The following is a 23,176-nucleotide window of genomic DNA, read 5'->3' on the forward strand; positions in this document are numbered from 1 at the left end:
AGCTGCTCCACATTCAAATGACCATACGCAAAATCCCATACCACTGCCTTGCAAGCTATTACCCCCCCCCCATGACCCAGGAAACCCATAATGCATATTTAAGCTTGTTGAAAAAACTCACCATCTAACTCAATACCATATTCATGAGTGACATTAATTACACCAGTATTAGCTAGGAATCATATACAACACCAAATGTGCAGGCACAGAGATTCCTGGATTTTTTAGACACAAATTTCCTGGACCATATTGTCAATACACCAACCGCGGGTGCAAACATACTGGTTCTGGAACTCACTAATATGGAAGAGTGCCGCACATGCCGTAATGTAATATCTTCTGTGGTAAACTCAGACTATATAATTGTCTCCTTTGAAGTGAAAATAAAGCTAGGAACACCAGCTAACCCTGGAATGTTCAGAAACTATTCTAAGGCTAACTTTTTACTATAAAGTGATAATGTGGAAAATTTCAAGCCCCCATAAACCCTGAGAAAACTGCTACCTATGCCGAACTGTTCAACCATAGCCTTCAAAGGGGCTTCATGCCACATGAAGCCTCATGAATGGAGAACAGCAACAGTCATCCCACTGTACAAAGGGTGGTCATCTATGGACCCTGGAAAATACAGACTCCTAAGTCTCACTAGTCTCATATGCAAAGCCATGGAAAGAATTCTCAAGGAAATGATTGATATTGACATAGGAAACCTTCTAGGACTGGCCTAACCCAAGCCAGTTTCATCAAGGGGAAGTCATGAATACTCAGCTTGTTGGACTTCTTTGAGAAGGTCACCAAAGCAATGGATGGGGACAAAATGGTTTTCACAACTTACCTTGACCTGGCTAAGACATTTGACACAGTATCCCACTTGGGCATTGTTGATAAACTCAAAAGATTAGGTATAAACCCTTATGTTACCTGGTGGATAGCCAGCAGCTCACAGGCAGGATCCAGGAAGTTAGATTTGGGGAGTCCTACTCTATAAAGAAGCTAGTCACAAGCAAAGTGTCTCAGGGATTTGTCCTGGAACCTCTCCTTTTTGGCATTTACTTCTCTAATTTCAAGGTCAATCTCAACAGACGGTGTCTGAACAAATTTACAGACAATTGCAGTCACAGAAAGTCACAGAATATCCCACTGAAATGAATCTTCTCCAGGAAGGGCTAACACAGACAAATAACTTATGCTGGAGCCATGGACAAAAATTAAATAATAATAAATATATGATAGTATCTTTTGGTCAGAGGAGTTTGAGAGCAGCACCAAGGATCAAATGGTGGAAATTGAAAAAGGGTAATTGTGAGGTGGAGTTCAGAGATTAGTTAAGACAGGCACTGTGTGGGTTACCAAATAGCTGGGTAACTACAGCAGTGCTAGTAAGGGAGACAGCTAGAAAGGTGCTTGATATGACATCTGGACAGAGGAAGGACAGCAAGGAGACATGGTGGTGGAATGAGGAAGTACAGGAGAGTATGCAGAGAAAGGTTTTGGCAAAGAAGAAGTGGGATTGTCAAGATGATGAAGAAAGTAGACAGGAGTATAAGGAGATGAGGTGTGTAGCAAAGAGAGAGGTGGCGAAGGCTAAGGATAAGGCATATGAAGAGTTGTATGAAAGGTTGGACACTAAGGAGGGAGAGAAGGACCTGTACCAATTGGCTAGACAGAGAGACTGAGCTAGGAAAGATGTGTAGCAGGTAAAGGTGATAAAGGATAATGAGGGAAACATACTTACTAGTGAGGAGAGTGTGTTGATCAGATGGAAAGAGTACTTTGACGGGTTGATGAATGAAGAGAATGAGAGGGAGAGAAGGTTGGATGATGTGGGGATAGTGAATCATGAAGTGCAATGGATTAGCAAGGAGGAAGTAAGGATAGCTATGAAGAGGATGAAGAATGGAAAGGCTGTTGGTCCAGATGACATACCTGTGGAAGCATGGAGGTGTTTAGGTGAAATGGCAGTGGAGTTTTTAACCAGATTGTTTAATGAAATTTTGGAAAGTGAGAGGATGCCTGAGGAATGGAGAAAAAGTGTTTTGGTACCGGTTTTTAAGAATAAGGGTGATGTGCAGAGCTATAGTAACTACAGAAGGATTAAACTGATCAGTCACAGCATGAAGGTATGGGAAAGAGAGTAGTGGAAGCTAGGTTAAGAAGGGACGTGATGATTAGTGATCAGCAGAATGGTTTCATGCTGGGAAAGAACACTACAGATGTGATGTTTGCTCTGAGAGTGTTGATGGAGAAGTACAGAGAAGGTCAGAAGGAGTTGCATTGTGGTTTTGTAGACTTAGTGAAAGCATATGACAGGGTGCCTAGAGAGGAGTTATGGTATTGTATGAGGAAGTCGGAAGTGTCAGAGAAGTATGTAATAGTGGTACAGGATATGTACGAGGGTAGTGTGACAGTGGTGAGGTCTGCGGTGGGAGTGATGGATGCATTTAAAGTGGAGGTGGGATTACATTAAGGATCAGCTCTGAGCCCTTTCTTATTTGCAATGGTGATGGACAGGATGACAGATGAGATCCAGACAGGAGTCCCCATGGACTATGATGTTTGCAGATGACACTGTGATCTGTAGTGAGAGTAGTAAACAAGTGAAGGAGACTCTGGACAGATGGAGATATGCTCTAGAGAGAAGAGGAATGAAGGTCAGCAGGACTAAGACAGAATATATGTGTGTGAATGAGAGGGAGGATAGAGGAATGGTGAGGATGCAAGGAGTAGAGGTGGCAAAGGTGGATGACTTTAAATACTTGAGATCAATAGTTCAGAGTAATGGTGAGTGTGGAAGAGAGGTGAAGAAGAGAGTACAGGCAGGATGGAGTGGGTGGGGAAGAGTGTCAGGAGTGATTTGTGATAGACGAGTATCAGTAAGAGTGAAAGGGAAGGTCTACAAGAGGGTAGTGAGACCAGCTATGTTATATGGGTTGGAGACAATGGCATCAACAAAAAGGCAGGAGTTAGAGCTGGATGTGGCAGAGTTAAAGATGTTAAGATTTGCACTGGGGGTGACGAGGGTGACAGGATTAGGAATAAGTATATTAGAGGGTCAGACTAGGTTGGAAGGTTTGGAGACAAAGCCAGACAGGCAAGGTTACGTTGGGTTGGACATGTGCTGAGGAGGGATGCTGAGTATATTGGGAAAAAGATGCTAAGGATGAAGCTGCCAGGTAACAGGAAAAGAGGAAGGCCTAAGATAAGGTTTATGGATGTGGTGAGAGAGGACATGCAGGTGGTTGGTGTGACAGAGCAAGATGCAGAGGACAGGACGAAATGGAAACTGATGATCCACTGTGGCGACCATTAACAGGAACAGCCGAAAGATGATGATGAGTATATTTTGGTCTGTCATCCATCTCTAGTAACTATGATATAGACAATGTACCCCTAAGAGTCAACCCAGTAGTCTCAGAGATGTGAGGAGATGCATAGACAGTAATCTAGCATTTTGCCATCACATGTCTGTAGTAGTAGTGAGGAAATCATTCTATGTTGTGCAACATATAAACAAAGGTATGGCATCTAGGTCCAAGGAGGTTCATTGTTCCACAGTATTCAGCATTCATCAGACCTATCACTAAGTATAATGCCCACTTTGGTATATACCTATCCAGGCACATCCAACAGCTGGAACATCCACAGGGGTTGCTCACTAAAAGAATACAGGGGGTAAGTAACATGTCCAATGAAGACTACCTCAAGGCCATATCCCTATATTCTATCTCTTTCAATAGCATGTAGGAGATAGAATATAGGGATATAGGCCATATCCCTATATTCTATCTCCTACATGCTATTGAAAGGAGATCTATGCTTATTATACAAGGCACTGTTGAACCCATCTTGATAGACTTCATGCATATCCACAAAACAAACAGCACCAGAAATACCTGTTTTATGGCATAAACATTTCCAGTGATGGATATTCTGGAGAGACAGGTATATATCCCAGATACTGCACCTTCTCTGGAACAGACTCCCCATCCACATGAAGCAGAGTTCCTCCCTAACCCAATTCAAGTGTAATGTGAGCAACTGCATGGGAAAAAGGACATTCATCCCTGGTTTGGAACCTATGCCTTTAATAAACACAGATAGCCTGTAAAGGGTTAATCTCCTAGTCTCCAGCTTATAAATGTTTAAACTCCCAAGCCCCTGGTTAAACTTATCAAGATTACCAGAACCTCTTAAAGATGTAGGATGTATGGTTAGGCTTAAAAAAGTCTTAGTGGTGATTAGCCCACTACACACCTATGAGCCTATGGACCTATGAATCTATCCAGAAATAAATATATTATTTTAAGGTAAATTGGAATGAAATACATGACATATGTATGGCTAGTTTACAAAAGGAAATTGATTATGTATTTTCTCTAAAGAATAATATATGTATGTGTGTATATATATATATATATATATATATATATATATATATATATATGTGTATATATATATATATATATATATATATATATATATATATATATATATATATATATATATGTATCTATATAGCCTGTCAAAATTTTAATATCAGTGTTTTCTGCACTTAAACTTTGTTTCCTATTACTTTGTTACAGATCAGTTATGGAGCGCTGGATGCATCCTTAAGTAACAAGAACCTTTTTCCTTCTTTTCTTCGTACAATATCTAATTATCTTTTCCCAAGCAATTGTATAGCAAAATTGGTTTGGTATTTTGGCTGGACATGGGTAGGAATAATAACTACAGATAATGAACTTGGTGAGTTTGGAGGGCAATATTTAAAAACAGAGATGTTAAGATTGGGCACGTGTGTTGAATTTATGGAAAAAGTCCACATTCAACATTCAAAAGAAAGACTTCTGAAAACTATTCAGTTAGTCAAGAAATCTACAGTAAATGTTGTAATTTTGAACAGTAATGAAATTCATGTTCAGACATTCTTGGAGGCACTTTATTTAAATAATATTACTGGGAAGTTGCTGGTATTAACTTCTTTCTTCACAATCTCTGCTGCAGTTTTATCAAATGAAGCAAGGCTACTAATGAACTGTACTTTAGGCCTAACCCTTTTCACTGGCACCATGCCTGGATTTAAAGATTTCCTGCAAGAACTGAACCCTATAACATCTCCTGATGATGTCTTTATGAAGGCATTCTGGGAGAAAGTATTTGCTTGCAACTGGCAACAGAATTCAAGTATTTATTCAATGACACCTAATGCGATGGGTAATGAAAATGTGTTCTGCACGGGCATGGAGGTGATAGATGAATCAATATTAAACTATTTTAAATTAAATGACCTCAGTTATACGTATCACACTTATCTCGCAGTTTATGCTTATGGTGCGGCATTAAACAGCATCACTTCCTGTAGATCTGGTAATGGATCATTAAATTCTGGATGTGGTGCTAGAACTGATGACATTCAGCCATGGCAGGTATGTTACAGCAGCATCATATTTCAAATATAATGGGTTGTTTCAGAATAATTCATAGTGATAAAAGTGACTGTTTCCCAATGTATACAGTGCAATGTTTGTACCTACCTGTTGCTGGAAAGTACATTTGTGAACATTTTTGATGACAAACCTCTGCAACCATGTACTTCTTATCAAACTGTGTTAAGTCAGCAATAATGTTTCCTAATGGCAATACAAGGAAATGATATCAGATGACTTCCATGTCTCCATAATTCAGTTCCAGAGTACTTCTTAGTAACATATTATAAACAATGCACTTGCACTAAGGGTATATAAAAAAAACAGGTGAAATGCATTAATATTTTCAATTGGAGAATCTGTGAAACATAACAGAATGGTTTCTGAGAAACGCAATGCTTTGCCTATGGTATCACACATAAACTATTTCTCTGTAGGACTATTTAGGTAATACACATCATCCAGGACATAGATTCAACTGCAATTTTAAACAGTCTTAATATTACAAAAAAGGACCACCAAACAGGATGCATATTCAAATATTTATACATGTTTGGTAATTTCCTTATGTGCAAAGCTTCCACCTTTGTTTGAAAGCCAAAGGAATCACATGCTAATTTAAATATTGCCAGTTGGTATTGTGTGTGTGTGTGTGTGTGTGTGTGTGTGTGTGTGTGTGTGTGTGTGTGTGTGTGTGTGCGCACCCATGCGCGCACTTGTGTTTCATTAATTCAGTTAAATGACATTTAGGTCAACCAGAAAGCATTGACAAATGGTTGAAAACTAAGAGAGATTCTCCTTTTGTTGCAATATCATTCCACAGAATACAGTTTAGTTAACCATGGTACTGTAATAGACAATAATAAACATAGTGAAATGTGAAGGATGTTATTCTGGCTAGTTGTGAGTAGGTTGATTGATGTTACATATAGGCCATCACTGCTGATATACTTTTAACTTGTGCACCATCCTTAATTCACAGTGTGTGTGTGTGTGTGTGTGTGTGTGTGTGTGTGTGTGTGTGTGTGTGTGTGTGTGCGTGTGTGCATGTGCATGCATGCGTGTGCATGTGTGTGTGTGTGTGTGTGTGTGTGTGTGTGTGTGTGTGTGTGTGTGTGAGTGAGTGTTCTTTTTTGTTTTTCTCCTCGGTTTTAAATCCATGGAGCTAGTCTACATATGCAGGGAGTTGTAAGAGGTGTAGGGGATTTGTCTTTCAAAAACACTTTGTAAGCTACTTTGCTGTGTGTGATGATCTCAACTACTTTACATATGACAAATGAGATTAATAATAGAAGATTTTACCTTTTTTTCAAAGTTTTGAACCTCAAGTCTCATTAAAATAAAAATGTATCAAATCTTTGATATAGCTATAGAAACAGGTATAAATAGATTGGTGCAATTACATTTATATTTATATAATTCTGTACAAATGCTCACACATATATGCACACACACACACACACACACGCACGCACACACACACACACACACACACACACACACACACACACACACACACACACACACACACACACACACAGACAAACCTTTATCTACATGTATATCTATATCATAAAATCATGGTATCATAGTGTCATAGTATACAGTTCCCAAAAGTGGTATATTATATCAAATGCCTTGTCCAGGTCAAGGTCGGCAGTATTCACCATTTTACCCTTGCCCATTACTTTAGTGACCTTCTCAAAGAAGCCAACCAGGCTGAATAGGCAAGACCTGCCCTTGACAGTCCTGAACTGATAGTGTTGAAATGTTTGCAGGTTACCTATGTAATCATTTAGGATATCCATGCTTATTCTCACCATAGCTTTGCATATCAGGCTAGTCAGGCTTATGGGAGTATAATTTCCTAGGTCTATGGATGACCTGCCCTTATCCAGCAGGACAACTGTTGCAGTCCTCCATTCATTTGGCATGAAGCCTGTTTGGAGGCGATAGTTAAATGGTGATTCTAACTGGCCCTGATAACTCATGTTTCATGCTATTAAGGAGCCATTCTGGCATATTATTGGGACCCATTAATGCAGTGTTCTTGGCCTTACAGAGTGCCTTGACTACCTGCTCTCTAGTGATAGTTGAGGGAGTTATGGATGTGGGTATCTCCTGAGAGGCATCTGGCAGGAAGAGGGTGTTAAATTAGAGCTAAATTTGTTGTCCAGGAGGTTTGCTATATCTTTTGGTTCCATACAGGTGGTACCATTTAAAATTAATTTGGTACATTGCTATGTATTGCCTTTGAGGTTACAGATATAGCAGAAGAAAGCTTTGCAATTGTCCTTGGCCTTGGAAGCTAATTTTACCTCATATTAAGATTTGGTGGACTTGATTAGCCCACTGAGATGATTATTTAGAAACTGATGCTTCTTTACTGAAAAAAATAAAATATATTAATAAGATGAACAATTTTGTCCTTAACAGAGCTTCATCTGTATATCTCTTTATATATCTATCTACATTTATCTGTCTATCTATCTATCTATCTATCTATCTATCTATCTATCTATCTATCTACAGCTATATAGAAAGATTGATATTGGCGTAGTACATTTTGCCCGTCGCACATTTTATCTACAAAAAGCATCACAATTGATCTAAAATACATTTTATCTAAAACACAATTGACCGGATCACATTTCCTAGAAAAATATGTAGAGCTATAGAAAATGACTGCTGCTGTGGTTTTTGCTCATAGAAATTACAATGCAAATTAATGTTAAATAATATCTGTTTGTGTTTGTCTGCCAGCGATGATTTAGTATGTGAAGAGTTTTCTCTTTTTCCTACTGTTGTGCAACTGAGGAATTAGAATATTAAATTAAGTGGGTGAGGGATGGGAATCAAAGCTTGCCCCCCTGCAAAAAAAGCACTTTTTGAGAAGAATTTGTTCTATATTAAGTTATAGGTAAGTGTGGGCTCTCAGTCCACTCCAACAAACAACTGCAAATGGTTATAAATTAATTTATTGTAAGCGCTTTCGCTGGTAGAAATTCTCCAGCTTCTTCAGACAAAAAACATTTTTACCATAAAACACCCTCTTAAAAGTTCATTTGAAAACCAGGCTACCAATGAAAATCATTGAGCCTTGTGATGTCATGCAAGCACATTAGAAATTAAAGCAACACAGTGTTAGACCATTACAGTGACCATAATAGTCAAAGTTCCAGCCTTACAACATACTGACTACAAATAAAAACATTCAGAATTGTCAGTAATATTATGTACTTTTAAAAGAAAATGTGCAATTTATGCTTGATTAAAAAGTCCACATTATTTAAAAATCTATATTAAAGCTCACCTAAAACAGCAGCAGTTTACGACCACTGTGAGGCTTTCTATATAGGGAAAACCGAAAGGAAAAATGAAACAAAGAATTTATGAACATACATATAGTGTCAGTAATTCAGTTGACACTAATGCATTGGTAAAACATAGCTTAGAATGTCCCATGCATAAGTTTTCCTTTGTAGTCTTAGAAAAAATAGAGAGAAATCTAAGAGGGGGTCCCTGGGAGCTGGCATTGGAGGAAGCCGAATTAGCATGGCGAATTCGGACAGGAGCTCACACTTTGCCAGGGCTAAATGTAGCATTGTCTATAAAATGCTTATTAAAAAAGAAAGCTTTAGCTAGGTGAAGGTGGGTTATATGCTGTTTTAGGTGAGCTTTAATGTGTGCATTGCCTGTCACTATATTCGATAAATGTCATACTTTTTTTGTAAATTTATAGAACAGGGTATAGTATAGCTTAGTCTGTATAGTCTATTTCACACATATGTATTCTAGAATGGCTTTTATTTATTATTTTCATTTGGGCTCAATATAGAAGTTCCAAATTATATTTTTTATTTGATTTTTACTGTTGTTGGCTAGGATGTCACATCTTCCAAACTATGAATATCAAGTTTAGTATTGATTCCATCATGGTTTTCAACAACAACCGTAAGGATGGCAAGAATCAGTAGGTATTTGATGGTTGGTTTTGGTACTATTAGATAAATATATAGATTTTTAAATAATGTGGACTTTTTAATTAAGCATAAATTGCACATTTTCAGTTAATAGTACATAATATTACTGACAATTCTGAATGTTTTTTATTTGTAGTCAGTATGTTGTAAGGCTGGATCTAGGGCGGCTGCGGTGGTGCAGCAGTTAGTGTTGCTGCCTCACAGCAAGAGGTTCTCCGGTTCGATCCTTGGCTGGGGTGCATTCTGTGCGGAGTCTGCATGTCCTCCCTGTGGTCGTGTGGGTTTACTCTGGGTGCTCCGGTTACCTCCCACATCCAAAAGACATGCTGTAGGTGGATTGGACACTCTAAATTGGTCCTAGGTGTGAGGGCGTTCATGTGTGTGCCTTCTGTGGAGTGTTGGGCACCGGGCTGGCAACTCGACACCGTAAAAAATCCAGTGCCAATCATGACCAGACAAGTGATCCACTGTGGCGACCCCTAACTGGGAAAAGCTGAAAGAAGAAGATGTTGTAAGGCTGGAACTTTGACTATTATGGTCACTGTAATAGTCTAATGCTGTGTTGCTTTAATTTCTAATGTGCTTGCATGACATCATGAGGCTCAATGATTTTCATTGGTAGCCTGGTTTTCAAATGAACTTTTAAGAGGGTGTTTTATGGTAAAAATGTTTTTTGTCTGAGGAAGCTGGAGAATTTCTACCAGCGAAAGTGCTTACAATAAATTAATTTATAATTATTTGTGGTTGTTTGTTGGAGTGGACTGACAGCCTTTAGCCTGTGGTTTCCTGAGTTTGTTCAGTTTTTCGTTGTTTTTATAGGTGAGTGGGATTTGACTGTGTGTGTTTTAGACTAAATGTGTATTAGATTACATTTTTAGAGGATTTGTAATAGATGGAAAGTGTCATACATGAATCCTTTTATAGATAGATAGATAGATAGATAGATAGATAGATAGATAGATAGATAGATAGATAGATATAGATAGATATTTAGATAGATAGATAGATAGATAGATAGATAGATAGATAGATAGATAGATAGATAGATAGATAGATACAGTAGTGTTGTCAACTGGTGATTGTGAGACTCAGTAGCCTGTATAGCTTTATTCATTATAGTCATCATTGGCTCGTGATGCAATAAACACATTTAGGGTCATAGGTTCATAAGTACTTACTAGGCATGTGGTATAGAAGATTACTGAGGAGCCTGGACCACTTTCCCATATGCCCTAGAGTACTGCCTGGTAAAGTACCCTGGTCAGAGTCACCCAGTACGCAAGTAAAGACTGAAGAAATCAAACCCTGGAATGCAGGAAGCAGCTCCTTAACAGCTCATATCTTTAATTATCTATGCTAACTACCAGGCTAAATTCATAACTCAACAACTGTACATGTCACCTGTCAGTACTGTTATGAAGTATTTCATTCACAAAGTACTTATCGCATATGGTCCCAAGCTGAATTTCAAGCATGGGATGACATTAGCTGTTCGGACTGTATCACCATGCATAATTATAAAGGCAGTTTATGTCTGTCACCACCATCCTGGACTTCATGTGCCTGCATCACTTTAGTAGCTTCTACCACAGTAGTTACATTTTGATAGTCTGTCAAGGGTCTAAATATTCTACAGTGGTTTCGCCCATGTCCTTCTTACTCACATGCTTGTCTTCATTTAAGGCATTTGATGCAGAATCATGCTACACCACAGTGACATTCACGGCCAAGGGATAAGCCATACAAACTGGCACATCTTAGGCAGCAGAGACACCACACATGACATCTAAATGATACCCATGGGTATGCCACATGTACCAATGATGTAGTTAGATCATCACATGTGGTAATTGGCACTATGATGCTGACTGTGGGAAACACAACAGATCAAATAAAATGATCATAACTCTGAGCATGCATTCAGCATGGCAGGTGGCATTCTTGGGACTGTCACCACCTGATGTGGAAGCTAGAGCTGGAAATGGAAAAGCAAAGACCTCACTTATGACACTATATTAATACATGCTTAGAATAGTAGAAATAAGCAGCATAGAATGTGCAAAGACTGCAATAACATGTACTCCTAACATGCCTGAAATTTGATCTTAAAGCTATAACCTCTTAAGTTACAAAATGCATTACCTGGTACTGCATACTTTATGTCTTCAGTGTCTGCATGGGCATACAGTACAACACCTGTATTAACACATGTTAAGAATGACACATGTTTAATGATATAATACTGAAATTACAAACCAAACATATTAGCTGATGGCACATTTATTGAACACACCTATACATACATAAATACATACATACAAATGTTTCAAGCATGGGCATTAAAGCCCTTCTAGCTTGCCATTATGCCAAAACACTTGTTCCCATAATAAATGTCTAGGCTGTTCTACTGGGTGTGATGATGTTCTGATCTCTACTCCACTTCCAAAGATCCTGCACAGATGGATTAGACATCAACTTTAATGAGGAATACCTAATACGTAATTGTTTTAAGAGGTACTGGTGATACCCCACTGCCAGTTGTGATATGCCTTATGCCATCCAGTTTGCAATGACCTCAGGAAACATGTTTATGCATTTTCCCTGACACATGGATGGCATTGCTTTAGTGAGAAGCCATGTCCGCAGACCACATTCATCCCTCATACTTTTCCATTCTAGCAATGATCACAGGGCAAACCAGAAGTTCTAGTCATGTTATCAGAGTAGACTGCTCTGCTTCTATTTATTGAAATTACACATTACCGAAAGTGAAATCTCCAAGACAACAGCACCAAATATCCAATACAATGAAACCGAAACCTTAGAATGCTGAAACTTACTACAATGAAAAAGCAACTACCTAGATTAAGCAACATCACAACTGAAAACATACATGTTTTTACATAATTGCAGGGGGCAACCCCGTGCACCTGTCACACCCCCTGCAAATTATATATACCAATTCCAAGATCACACTGAAGTGGGGAAAATGGTAAATTTCCCAATCTTCAGTGCTCTGCGATCTCTATTCAGAAGCTCCAAGTGCATCGGCACAGCCACAGGTGCTTTTTCATTGTAGTAGGTTTTGGCATTCTAAGGTTTCATTGTAGTGAGAGCTTCCAGGGAGTGCAGTTTCTTGTTGATACTCCTAGCATTGAGCAGTAGTACCTTCAGCTTGGCATTAGAAGAATTTGTTACATTGGTAGGTCTGTTGTTTTGGCACTGCCTAAAAAATGTCACTATGGGGCTAGCTAATGCCTTGACCAGTATGCAAAAGCCAAGTGTTGATAGGTGCACACCATCTCTGACAAAGCAACATGGTCAGCCAATCATTGTTGTCCCAGGCTGACAAATACAGGATCCCCTTAGAAAGATACCAGTAGCCAAGCCAATTATTGGAGTCTGTCATTTTCTATTTGCATTGTGGTATCATTCTTGGTCAGGGTGCAATGCTGCTCAATGCAAGGCTCATAACAGCCTGCAGCATGTATTCAGAGAGGTCCATCATGTCTTTCTTCATATAGTCCAAGTCATTCACACCCACATGAACTATGACTGATACATACTGGCATACTTGTGGTTGAGAGACCTGAGTTCCTGTGAGATCTTGCAAATCCTGGCCTCTGACAGGTAACTGACTGTAACCCCCTCTTTATCCAACCTATGGAACGGGGTGTCCATGTATCTCATGATGGAGTCTCCCATGACCAAGATGTTTAAATGTGTGGTGATTCACCTTAGGGGCTTGCTTGTGGAGACAATGCAATGTGGGTTTTTATGTGTAGTGGTTGGCGATGAAATGGTTTTGTTTGCATGTGGTTTCTGAGGGCAGCATATAGGAGGCCTCTGAGGTTTTTGTAAGTTACTTGGGAGTACCTCCACATATGTGGGTTTATGTGTCAAGACTTTAGTTAGTGAGGAAAATGATGTGCACGTGGTGACAACCTGTTTGTTATTTGATTATTCAGTATGTGAGAGTTGTGTCTCAAATTTCATAATGTAACTACATCTCTCACATACTGTGTTTGTTTTTCTCAAGATTAAGTGGTTCTCAGTATATATGAGGCAATTACTACATTGTCTCTGGATGCCCATGTTCATCAGGCTAGTCACAGATATAGAGGGAAGGTGCCTGTCCATGGTTTCAGGTTTTTATTATGGGTTTAACCAGGGAGAAGAGTGGGAAGATTTAACTGGACTGGAAGAAAAGCACACAGATGAAGAATGGGTGCAATACTCAGCATGAACTGCAGTTAGCCAACAAAGCAATGCTGATCTGTGTGCAACCCAGATGTCCCTAGAGCAAAAGGGGGACTGGAGAAGGTTGCAGAGATAGCTATTCTAAGGAAACGTTTAACTTAATAATGTTTGTATCTATACAGGGTACTATTAACTGCCGTTGCACTGAGAGCATCATTGCCCAAACACTTGACTTATATATTTACAAAAAACTAGTTTTATTACAGCAAGGCCTACAGACCAGTCAGGAAAAGATACAGTATGCTTTCAGCTATCACCTCCAAACTCAGATAGGTTTGCTACAGCACACTTCTGCCACAAGAATGCAGTCAGAAAACCCTCTTAATGTAAAAATGCTGGTTTTAGGACTCAAGGGCAGGGAGAACACACAATTTAGATATTACTATCCTGTAAAACTAGCAGATACGATGTAATTAAGTACTACAACAGCGATGAAAACAATTCAGCTCTGAAACTGTACAAAAGTGGGGTAAATGTAGCAATTAATACAGGATTCTTATGAAATAAAGTAAAAATAATCAGCAGAAGTGCAAAATGATAGTTATTTTCATTTTTCTAGCAGTGAAATAGCCAAACCAAGAGCAACTCTGAGGAACTGAGCCCAAACCCACGCAAACACTGGGCATAGAGACTAGACAAAAAAACACCAGCACAAACCCAAAGGTCTCCCAAGAACAAAACACGAAATATCAGGGAAAGAGAACTCAGGAGATCACCACAGCAGTAAAAAACTATTTATTGTAGACAAGAGCTTTCACATAGTTAACCTACACCTTCTCAAGTCCTTAATACAATTTAGCATACTAATACTCCATTTATACAAGTTAAAACTATTAAAAAATCAATTAAGGTAATTAAAACACTTAAGTCATCAATTCACATTTCTTTCACTTAAGTTGATGTGATTTGCACTTATCGAACCACATGGCTGATAATTCCAATACTGAGTTGGACTATGTGCCAAGAGACAATGGTGTACTTTCCAACTGGGAGAATATTTTGACTTGTAAAGAAAATCCATTCCTGGCCATGAGTTTTGAAAGGAATCCTGGAACTCTAGTGCAGAATAAAATGGAAGGTTTTCAACAGTTTTCTTAACCCACACCACCAACACCCACACATAGCAACATTAAATACATATATGCAGAGGCCCTTAACTGTAACCTACCTAAGCAACAAGGACCTCCGAAGCTGAAATGCAAACAAACACCAGTCACAACCAAAGTGCCACATAGCTCACAAAACCAGTGTGCCACCCAGCAACAGCCCCTAAGGCAAGACAACGTACCTAACACTTCAGTCATAGGTGACTCTATAGTCAGGTACACTGATGTCCCACTCACCAGGCTGAACAAGGAGAAAATTACAGTCAGCTGCCTGTCATGTGCCAGGATCTGCCACATAACACATGCACTCAAGTCACTCCACAACAAGTACAGATATGACTCTGTCATTATCCATGTTGAAGTGAATGACTTGAGACGTAACTCCTTGGAATACATGAAAAGAGACATGGAAGAGATCTCAGATCATGTGGCCCAGGCAGGTATGACCCTAGCCCTGAGTAACATCCTGCCTTCGCCCAGAATGATACCACAATATAAGGACAAAATGATTGACTTCAACAATTGGCTAAGCTTCTGGAGTCATTCACAGGGGATCCAGTATCTGCCTGGGACGACATGATCGACAGACCATGATGCATTGCCAGAGATGGTCTGCACCTGTCGCCCCTGGGATTCAGGTTACTGGCTAAGGCTCTTGCCACCTCTATAGTGCCTTTTTTAGGCAAAGTTCAAAGGACAAAACCACCACCATAACAGGTACAAGCATGCAAATTCTGAAGGTAATGCTACTCAATGCTAGAAGTCTAAACCTCAAAATGCACTCTCTCGAGGCACTCCTAAAAATGGAGAACATCGATATCTGTGCAGTAACTGAGACCTGGTTCAAGGCTCCAGAGAGCACCCCTGCAATACCAGGCTACAACTCTTACAACACTTTTCGGCCACCAAACCAGGACCGAAACAAGAAAGGTGGAGGAGTGTCCATATTCACCAAGGATATTCACACCACCAGGCTAGTTGCCCAACACAATGCATCTGAAATTCTCCAGGTGCAACTAACACTAGGTAAGACTGCAATCCAAATTGTAGCTTGCTATAGATCCCACACCATGCCCCAAGATTTGCACTACACGTTTCTAAACATAATGGAAAAAATTAAGATACAACCAAACACCCTAATACTGGGTGGTTTCAACTACCCTGCCACTAACTGGGAAAACTACTCGTGTACCAACACCTTTTCCCAACTGTTCTTGGAATTCATAAATTCCAATGCCCTGGATCAATTAATCCATAGTCCCACCAGTACCACCTAGACCTGGTCATTACCAACATGGGAAATCGATGCTCCACACCTATGGTCACCCCCTCATTGGTCCATAAGCTAATCACCCTTAACATCCACATCCCAACCACACCCCCTATTAAGGAAACATCCATAAAAAACTTCTCCAAAGCCAACTTCATGCTACTCAAGCCAGAAGTGACAAACTTCATGACACCCATGCAGACGGGAACTAAAAGTTTGACTGCTGAATCCTACACTAAGGCACTGTACGAGCACATCTACTCATGCATGAATCGTGCCATCCCAAATAGAACCAAGATGCTTTACTCGAAAAAAAAAAAGCCAATCTCGTGGTCCCCTGCCATAAACAAACTACAACAAAAGGAAGAAACTGTTGCAGAAAAGAGGAAAATCTCAGGATGCACAAAACTTCCTTACCAACCTCAGTAAAAAGCTGAGCTCCCTCATAAAATCCTCCAAAGCTAGTTATGAAAATAAAATTGCCAATGATTCCAAAGACAACCACAAGGCATTCTATAACTATAAAAAACAACAACAAAAAATAGTCCAGGCAGCAACAGGAAAATGGTTGTTGAACAGTCCTTTTAATCAAAATTCACTACAAGCGCTTTCACCCTGACTCAAATGAAGGGCTTTTTCTATAACTATATCAAGAATCTAAAATGGCAATGCTCAGATCTGCTCTGAGCTACAACAAAATGGCATTAAATATACTGATCCCAAAGATATTGCCAATATCCTGGCAGATCAATTCAGTGCCAGCGTCACCCGCCACACTACCAAAACGGCCCATCTCAGTACCAGAAGATTGCCAAATTCCGGTAATAATGGCCACACAGGTAAGAAAATGCACTCTCCAAAGCTAAGAATACAGCATCCATGGGACCAGATGACATCCCAGGCTGTGTACTACATGAACTACAAAATGAACTGGCACCTCACCTAAGTGTCATGTTTAATCATAGCCTCACCTCAGGCTTCATGTCCACTGAGTGGTGCACAGCTACAGTTATCCCACTCCACAACGGGGGATCAACCTTGGATCCCGGGAACTACCGCCCCATCAGTCTGACAAGCCTGATCTGCAAGGGCATGGAACGTATTATAATAGAACTTATAAACAAAGACATTGGCAACCTTCAAACACTGGACCCCACCCAGTTTGGGTTCATGAAGGGCTGATCCTGTCTCCTGAACCTGATTGACTTCCTTGAATCAGTCTCCAGAGCTGTGGACGAGGGTAAGGCGGCACACACAGACTATCTGGACTTTGATAAGGCCTTTGACACCATCCCCCACTCTAGAATCATAGATAGACTTACTAAGCTGGGCATTGATCCCGACGTCACTCGATGGGTTGCCAACTGGCTTACTGACAGAACCCACACTGTAAAAGTAGCCGACTCCAAATCCAGCTCCAGACAAGTGACAAGTGGAGTAACTCAGGGTTCAGTCCATTGACTGCTCTTTTTTGGCATCTACTTCTCTGAAGTACAGGCCAACACTAAGGGACTCTGGCTAGCAAAGTTTGCAGATGACTGCAAACTGGGAGCTATTGTTAAATCCCCAAATGATGTGGATACTCTACAAAAGGGCCTTACAGAAACAGACGCTTGGTGCCAAAGCCATGGGCTCAAGCTCAATGTCAAGAAATGTAAAGTTATCCCCTTTGGGAAAAAACATGTACCCATGAATTACCACATAGGTGGGAGTACACTAAACACCGAAAGTGTGAGAAGAGACTTAGGGACACAGGTGGACAGTGGTCTCACCTTCAATAACCACATTGCCACAACAGTCAGGAAATCATTCTATGTGGCACACCTCATCACTAAGGGCTTTTCATCCAGAAAAAAGGAGTACTCATCCCTCATTAGACCCATTATTGAATACAACACCCTGTTTGGTATGTACCTCTGAAGACATCTGCAACAACTGAAAAGGCCACAGAAATATCTCACTAAAAGAATCACAGGCCTAAAGCAGATGCCCTACGCTGACCGCCTTAAAAAGCTCCAGCTATACTCTGTCGCATATCGTCTACTCACAGGCAATCTCTGCTCAACATACAAGGCCATGTCAAACCCAGAGCTGTTGGACATGCTACACTTAAAGAAATCCCAATCTGTCAGAGCCACACGCTCCAGGGATCTAAACCTTGTCATCACAAAAAACAAAACATGCTGGAGGGATAGGTTCCTGACACAGAGACTCCCCAGACTCTGGAATAGACTGCTCATACATTTCAAGCAGTGCACCTCTTTGGCCCTCTTCAAAAGGAACCTTGACGATTGGATGGGAGAAAGGAAATTCATCCCTGGGATCACATCAGTCGCCCTGCTAGACAGGGGTCCAGGGAAGTAAATAGTGTGGGAAGAAATAGCCAGGGAATTGTTATGGCTAGGCTTGTATAGGCCCTAGGGCTGATAGCCTAGTACCAACCTATGAACCTATGATCCTATGAACCTATAAAGGTAAAGGAACTTGAAAATGAGATTTATAAACTTAAACAGCTTAGTTGGTAGAGGCAATATTTAGAAGCTTGTCTGCATTTTAACATAGTTCTTAGAGGTATGAGGGTCCTATGTATGCTAACTTATGGGGAAACTCATCCAGAACTATTAAAACAGTGGCAGCAACTTAATCTATATCTCAGCCGTAAATATATGCAACTTATTATTGACTATTTTAGCCCCATTGAACAGAGTTTAAGTAACACTATACAGCAACAGCATAATGATATTATTGAGAGGTTTGGAGGTGAAACCTATGCTAGTACACTCCATAATATGTATATGAATGTGTCTCTGTATGAAAATAGACTGAGACAAACTAAACAACATAAATTGCAAAGAGATTTTACTGATTTCAGTTTGGGTCATGTTTTTACATGGCCACATGTTGCTACAAATGTGAATAAACAAGAAACATCTACAGATATTAACACAGAACCTGGAACTTCTAGTACAATGGCTGCACCTTTGCTAACTGTTGCTGCCAGAGTGCAAGAAAAAAATGTTAGCTTGTTACAACCTGTGTCTCTACAGACAGTTCAAGAAATCAATAGTACACCTTTGCCTAATCAGCAAGCCAACAATCTATCTTTACAAGGGGCAAGACCTAAACAAACAGCCCCTTTAACCATGGATCATTTTTTACCATTGCTTGTGAAGCACACTGTTTATCGGCAGCAGACACAGTCAATGAGTCAAGGGAGGAGAAAGAGAAAGTTCTCAGAAGAAAGAGTAACATCAAACAGAAGAGCAAGGCAATAAATGAACTTGTTTTTAATCTGTCTGATTATAACTTAAATCATGCTGAATTAACTCTGTTGAATAAGGGTTTAACCTTCATACCCTCCATGAGAGCTGATATGAGTGATGTTTTGACTGACCTGAGACTGTTTGCCCGTAATGTGGCATTGAAACTGTTCTTTAAAAATGAAAAAGAAAATGAGAGTATAAAATGTTACAGAAAAGTTTGTTTACGTCAATCATACCTTCTCATATAGAAATGTTTGTCACAGCTTGTGAAAAAGAAATATGTAATAGTTTACATGAGAATAATAAGGGCTTATATTATAACCTGACAACTGATAAAAGGAATGCTCTATGTGCACTGCAAAATAATGAAAAATTAAGTATAAGACCTGCAGATAAAGGAGGGGGAATAGCTGTCATGAATAGATGTGATTATAGGCACTCTATGCATTTAATGTTAGAAGCAACGGACACATATATGCCCTTGAATAGTATTCAATATTTGAACATTGTCAAGGACATTAAAGGGAATTTATATGATCTTTTCATGTGTAGACAAATAGATGAAAACTATATGCATATTTTAACATTAAATATCCCAGAATACCCTGTATAAAAGGTCTACCTAAGATACATAAGTGCCTGCAACAGCCACCACTGAGACCAATTGTGGAAGGAAATGGTTGGGTGAAAGAACCCCTTTTGTATATGTAGAAAGCAGATTAGGGGATCTAGTCAGTAAGATTCCAACTATCCTTAGGGATACACCCCAATTCCTGAATGATGTAAGGGAATATGTTAATGAACTTGATTTGAAGGGTTGTTACATGGTTACCCTAGATGTTCAAAGTTTATTTACATGCATACCCAACACTTATGGTATAGAAGCTGTTAGAGAAGTTATGAATAGTCTATGGCATAGTAATGCTAATGAGATTCTGTTGGTCTGTACATTATTGGATCTCATCCTATCAAACAATGTCTTTATGTATGAGGACACTATGTATCTGCAAAAGTGGGGGGTTGCTATGTGAACCCCCATGTGCAAATTCATATGCAAATTTGGCAGTATATTACTAGGAAATTAAACATTTGTTTAGCCACACGTATAATAAGCATGTGAAGATGTATAGACATTTTGTTGATGACAATTTTTGTTGTGGGATGGGGAACTAAATTCCTTATTAGATTTTACACAGTATTTGGGAGATACAACAGATTTCTTAAAGTTTACTACAGCCTATTCCCTTGATTGTATAGAATTTTTAGATGTAACAGTGTACAGAGATGAAATGGGAGCTATAAACACCAAGCTATTCCGGAAGACATGTTGGAAGAATATTTTATTAGAATATAGTAGTATGCACCCGAGACATTTTTCCCAACATAGTCAAAGGACAGTTACATAGAGTGAACAATATATGTAACACAGATAAAGATAAAAAGGAAGAGACAGATAGATTACAAGAAATGTTGGTTGACAGAGGGTATGGAAAATCTAAATTAGAAAATATCAAGGAAGTGTTTATGTAGAATAATGGTTGCAATAATGATACAGCAGTGAATCCACAGAGAAATACACACAATAGGAGAAATAAGTTATGTTTCATGACCAAGTATATCAATAGTAGTAGTAGGATATGTGACATTTTAAGAAGGAATTGGCATTTTTTGACAAGAGATAAACACCAAATGTTATAGGACAGACTCCTGGTTTTATTTATAAAAATAATAAGAATCTGAAACATCTTTTGTGTAGTGAAAGACAAAGTACAGCATCATACACACATAAAGTAGGAACGTTTCCTTTCAGAAATTGTAGGATGTGTGAGTACATTAATAGAGTACAGGAATTTAAACACCCGTCTTTGCCTTTTACCTTTGTTGCTAGATTTTATGCCACATGCAACAGTTCTAATTTAGTTTATTTAGCAGCGAGTAAAACTTATAAACTCAGAAAAGACTTAAAGACAGAGTTCATCAACATATATAAGATATAAGAAATAAAAATAAATTGAATGGTTTAGCCAGGCATTTAATGGAATTTTGCACACATAGCTTCAGTTTTAGAGTTTTACTATTAGTTTCTTTTGACAAAAGGGGAGGTAATCGCAATACTCAAGTAGAAAGGATAGAATTAATGTGGATTTTAAGGTTACAGGCACATGTATATCCTGGTTTGAATAACTATGTGAGTATCAAACCAGAGTTAGTTGCCCACCCCCTTAAGTGAAAGAAATGTGAATTGATGACTTAAGTATTTAATTATCTTAATTGATTTTTTAATAGTTTTAACTTGTATAAATGGAGTATTAGCATGCTAAGTTGTATTAAGGACTTGGGAAAGCGTAGATTAACTACGTGAAAGTGCTTGTCTACAATAAATTGTTTTTACTGCAGTGGTGATCTCCTGAGTTCTGTTTTCCTGAAACACTGGGCATATATAGAACCAGAATGACAAGTTTTGCAACAGTAAGGCCTATAGAAAAATCAGACAAACAAACAATAAACTTTCATCCAGCAGCTCTAACCCAGGTACGTTTGCTACAGCACACTTCTGCCATGAGAGTGCAGTCAGAAAACCCTCTTAATATAAAAATACTGGTTTTAGAGCTCAAGTGCAGGGAAATCACACACTCTAGATATTAATGTCCTGTAAAACTAGCAAACACAATGTAATTAAGTACTACAGCAGAAGTAGAGTCTCTATATGTAATTATCTATCAGCTTTATCCCTTCCATTTTCTTGTGGATATTGTTGAAGAGACTAATAGGTCTGTAGCTCCAAGGATTTCTGATTAGGCTGCCCTTCTGTAGGGTTGCCAATATGACTATTGTGCAAACTTTAGGCAAATATACAGTGAAGAGGCTGAGGTTAAAAACTTTTATGAGGGGATCAGTAACCTTTGTTTAACACACTGTTTAGGAGACCACGAGGTATATTTTTCACTCCTCATGAAGCAAGTTGTGTTGGTCTTGGGAAGGGCATTTAGGATCTATTTTGATATAGTTTTCCAAGGGTATTTGGTGTGTTTATAATAGGAGTAATCAGGAAGGGGACAGCAGGATGAAATTGGAGCTAAATTTATTTGTGAGTAAATTAGTGATATTTTCCAGGTAAGAGAAAGCTGTAACACTGGAGATCTGATCACTGTAGTTCTGGGATTTTAATAGAGATTCCTGAGAAAAATAAAGAAGGTTTTATGCTTATATTTGGAGGATATTGCAATATGTAGGTCATCAATCTGGCAGCTGCGCTGGTGCAGCGGTTAGCATTGCCGCTTAACAGCAAGAAGTTCTCCGCTTCAATTCTTAGCTGGGGTGTCTTCTGTGTGGAGTCTGCATGTTCTTCCTGCAGTTGTGTGGGTTTCCTCTGGGTGCTCTGGTTTCCTCCCACATCCCAAAAACATCCTGTAAGTGGATTGGGCACTCTAAATTGGCCCTTGGTGTGACTATGTGCATGTGTGTGCCTTCTGTGAAAGATTAGGCACTGGGCTTGCAACTCAACACCATAAAACTCCACTGCCAATCATTCTGCGGACAATTGTTCCATTGCAGCAACCCCTAACTGGGAAAAGCTAAAAGGAGAAGAAGAAGTCTAGGGTATCTGGCATGTGTACTGCATATGCACTAAGCCTGTAAGTGCCTGCACAGTACAATGAAGTTTCTGTTCATTTTTGTCTTAAGTTCATAGGACGTTACTAGACTAATGGCCCTAGGGCCCTTACAAGCCTAGCCAAATTTTACCCTTATTTCCACAATCAGCACCTATTGTCCCTGTGCAACAGGGACACAGGTGGAACCCCTGGGTCAATTTACAGTCACCCATCCAATTGTCCAGATTAAGTTTGAAGAGGACCATTAAGGTGCT

The sequence above is a fragment of the Protopterus annectens genome, chromosome 2.part1 (genome assembly GCF_019279795.1).
Source record: "Protopterus annectens isolate FY-2018-M chromosome 2.part1, PAN1.0, whole genome shotgun sequence".
Lineage (NCBI taxonomy): Eukaryota > Metazoa > Chordata > Ceratodontiformes > Protopteridae > Protopterus > Protopterus annectens.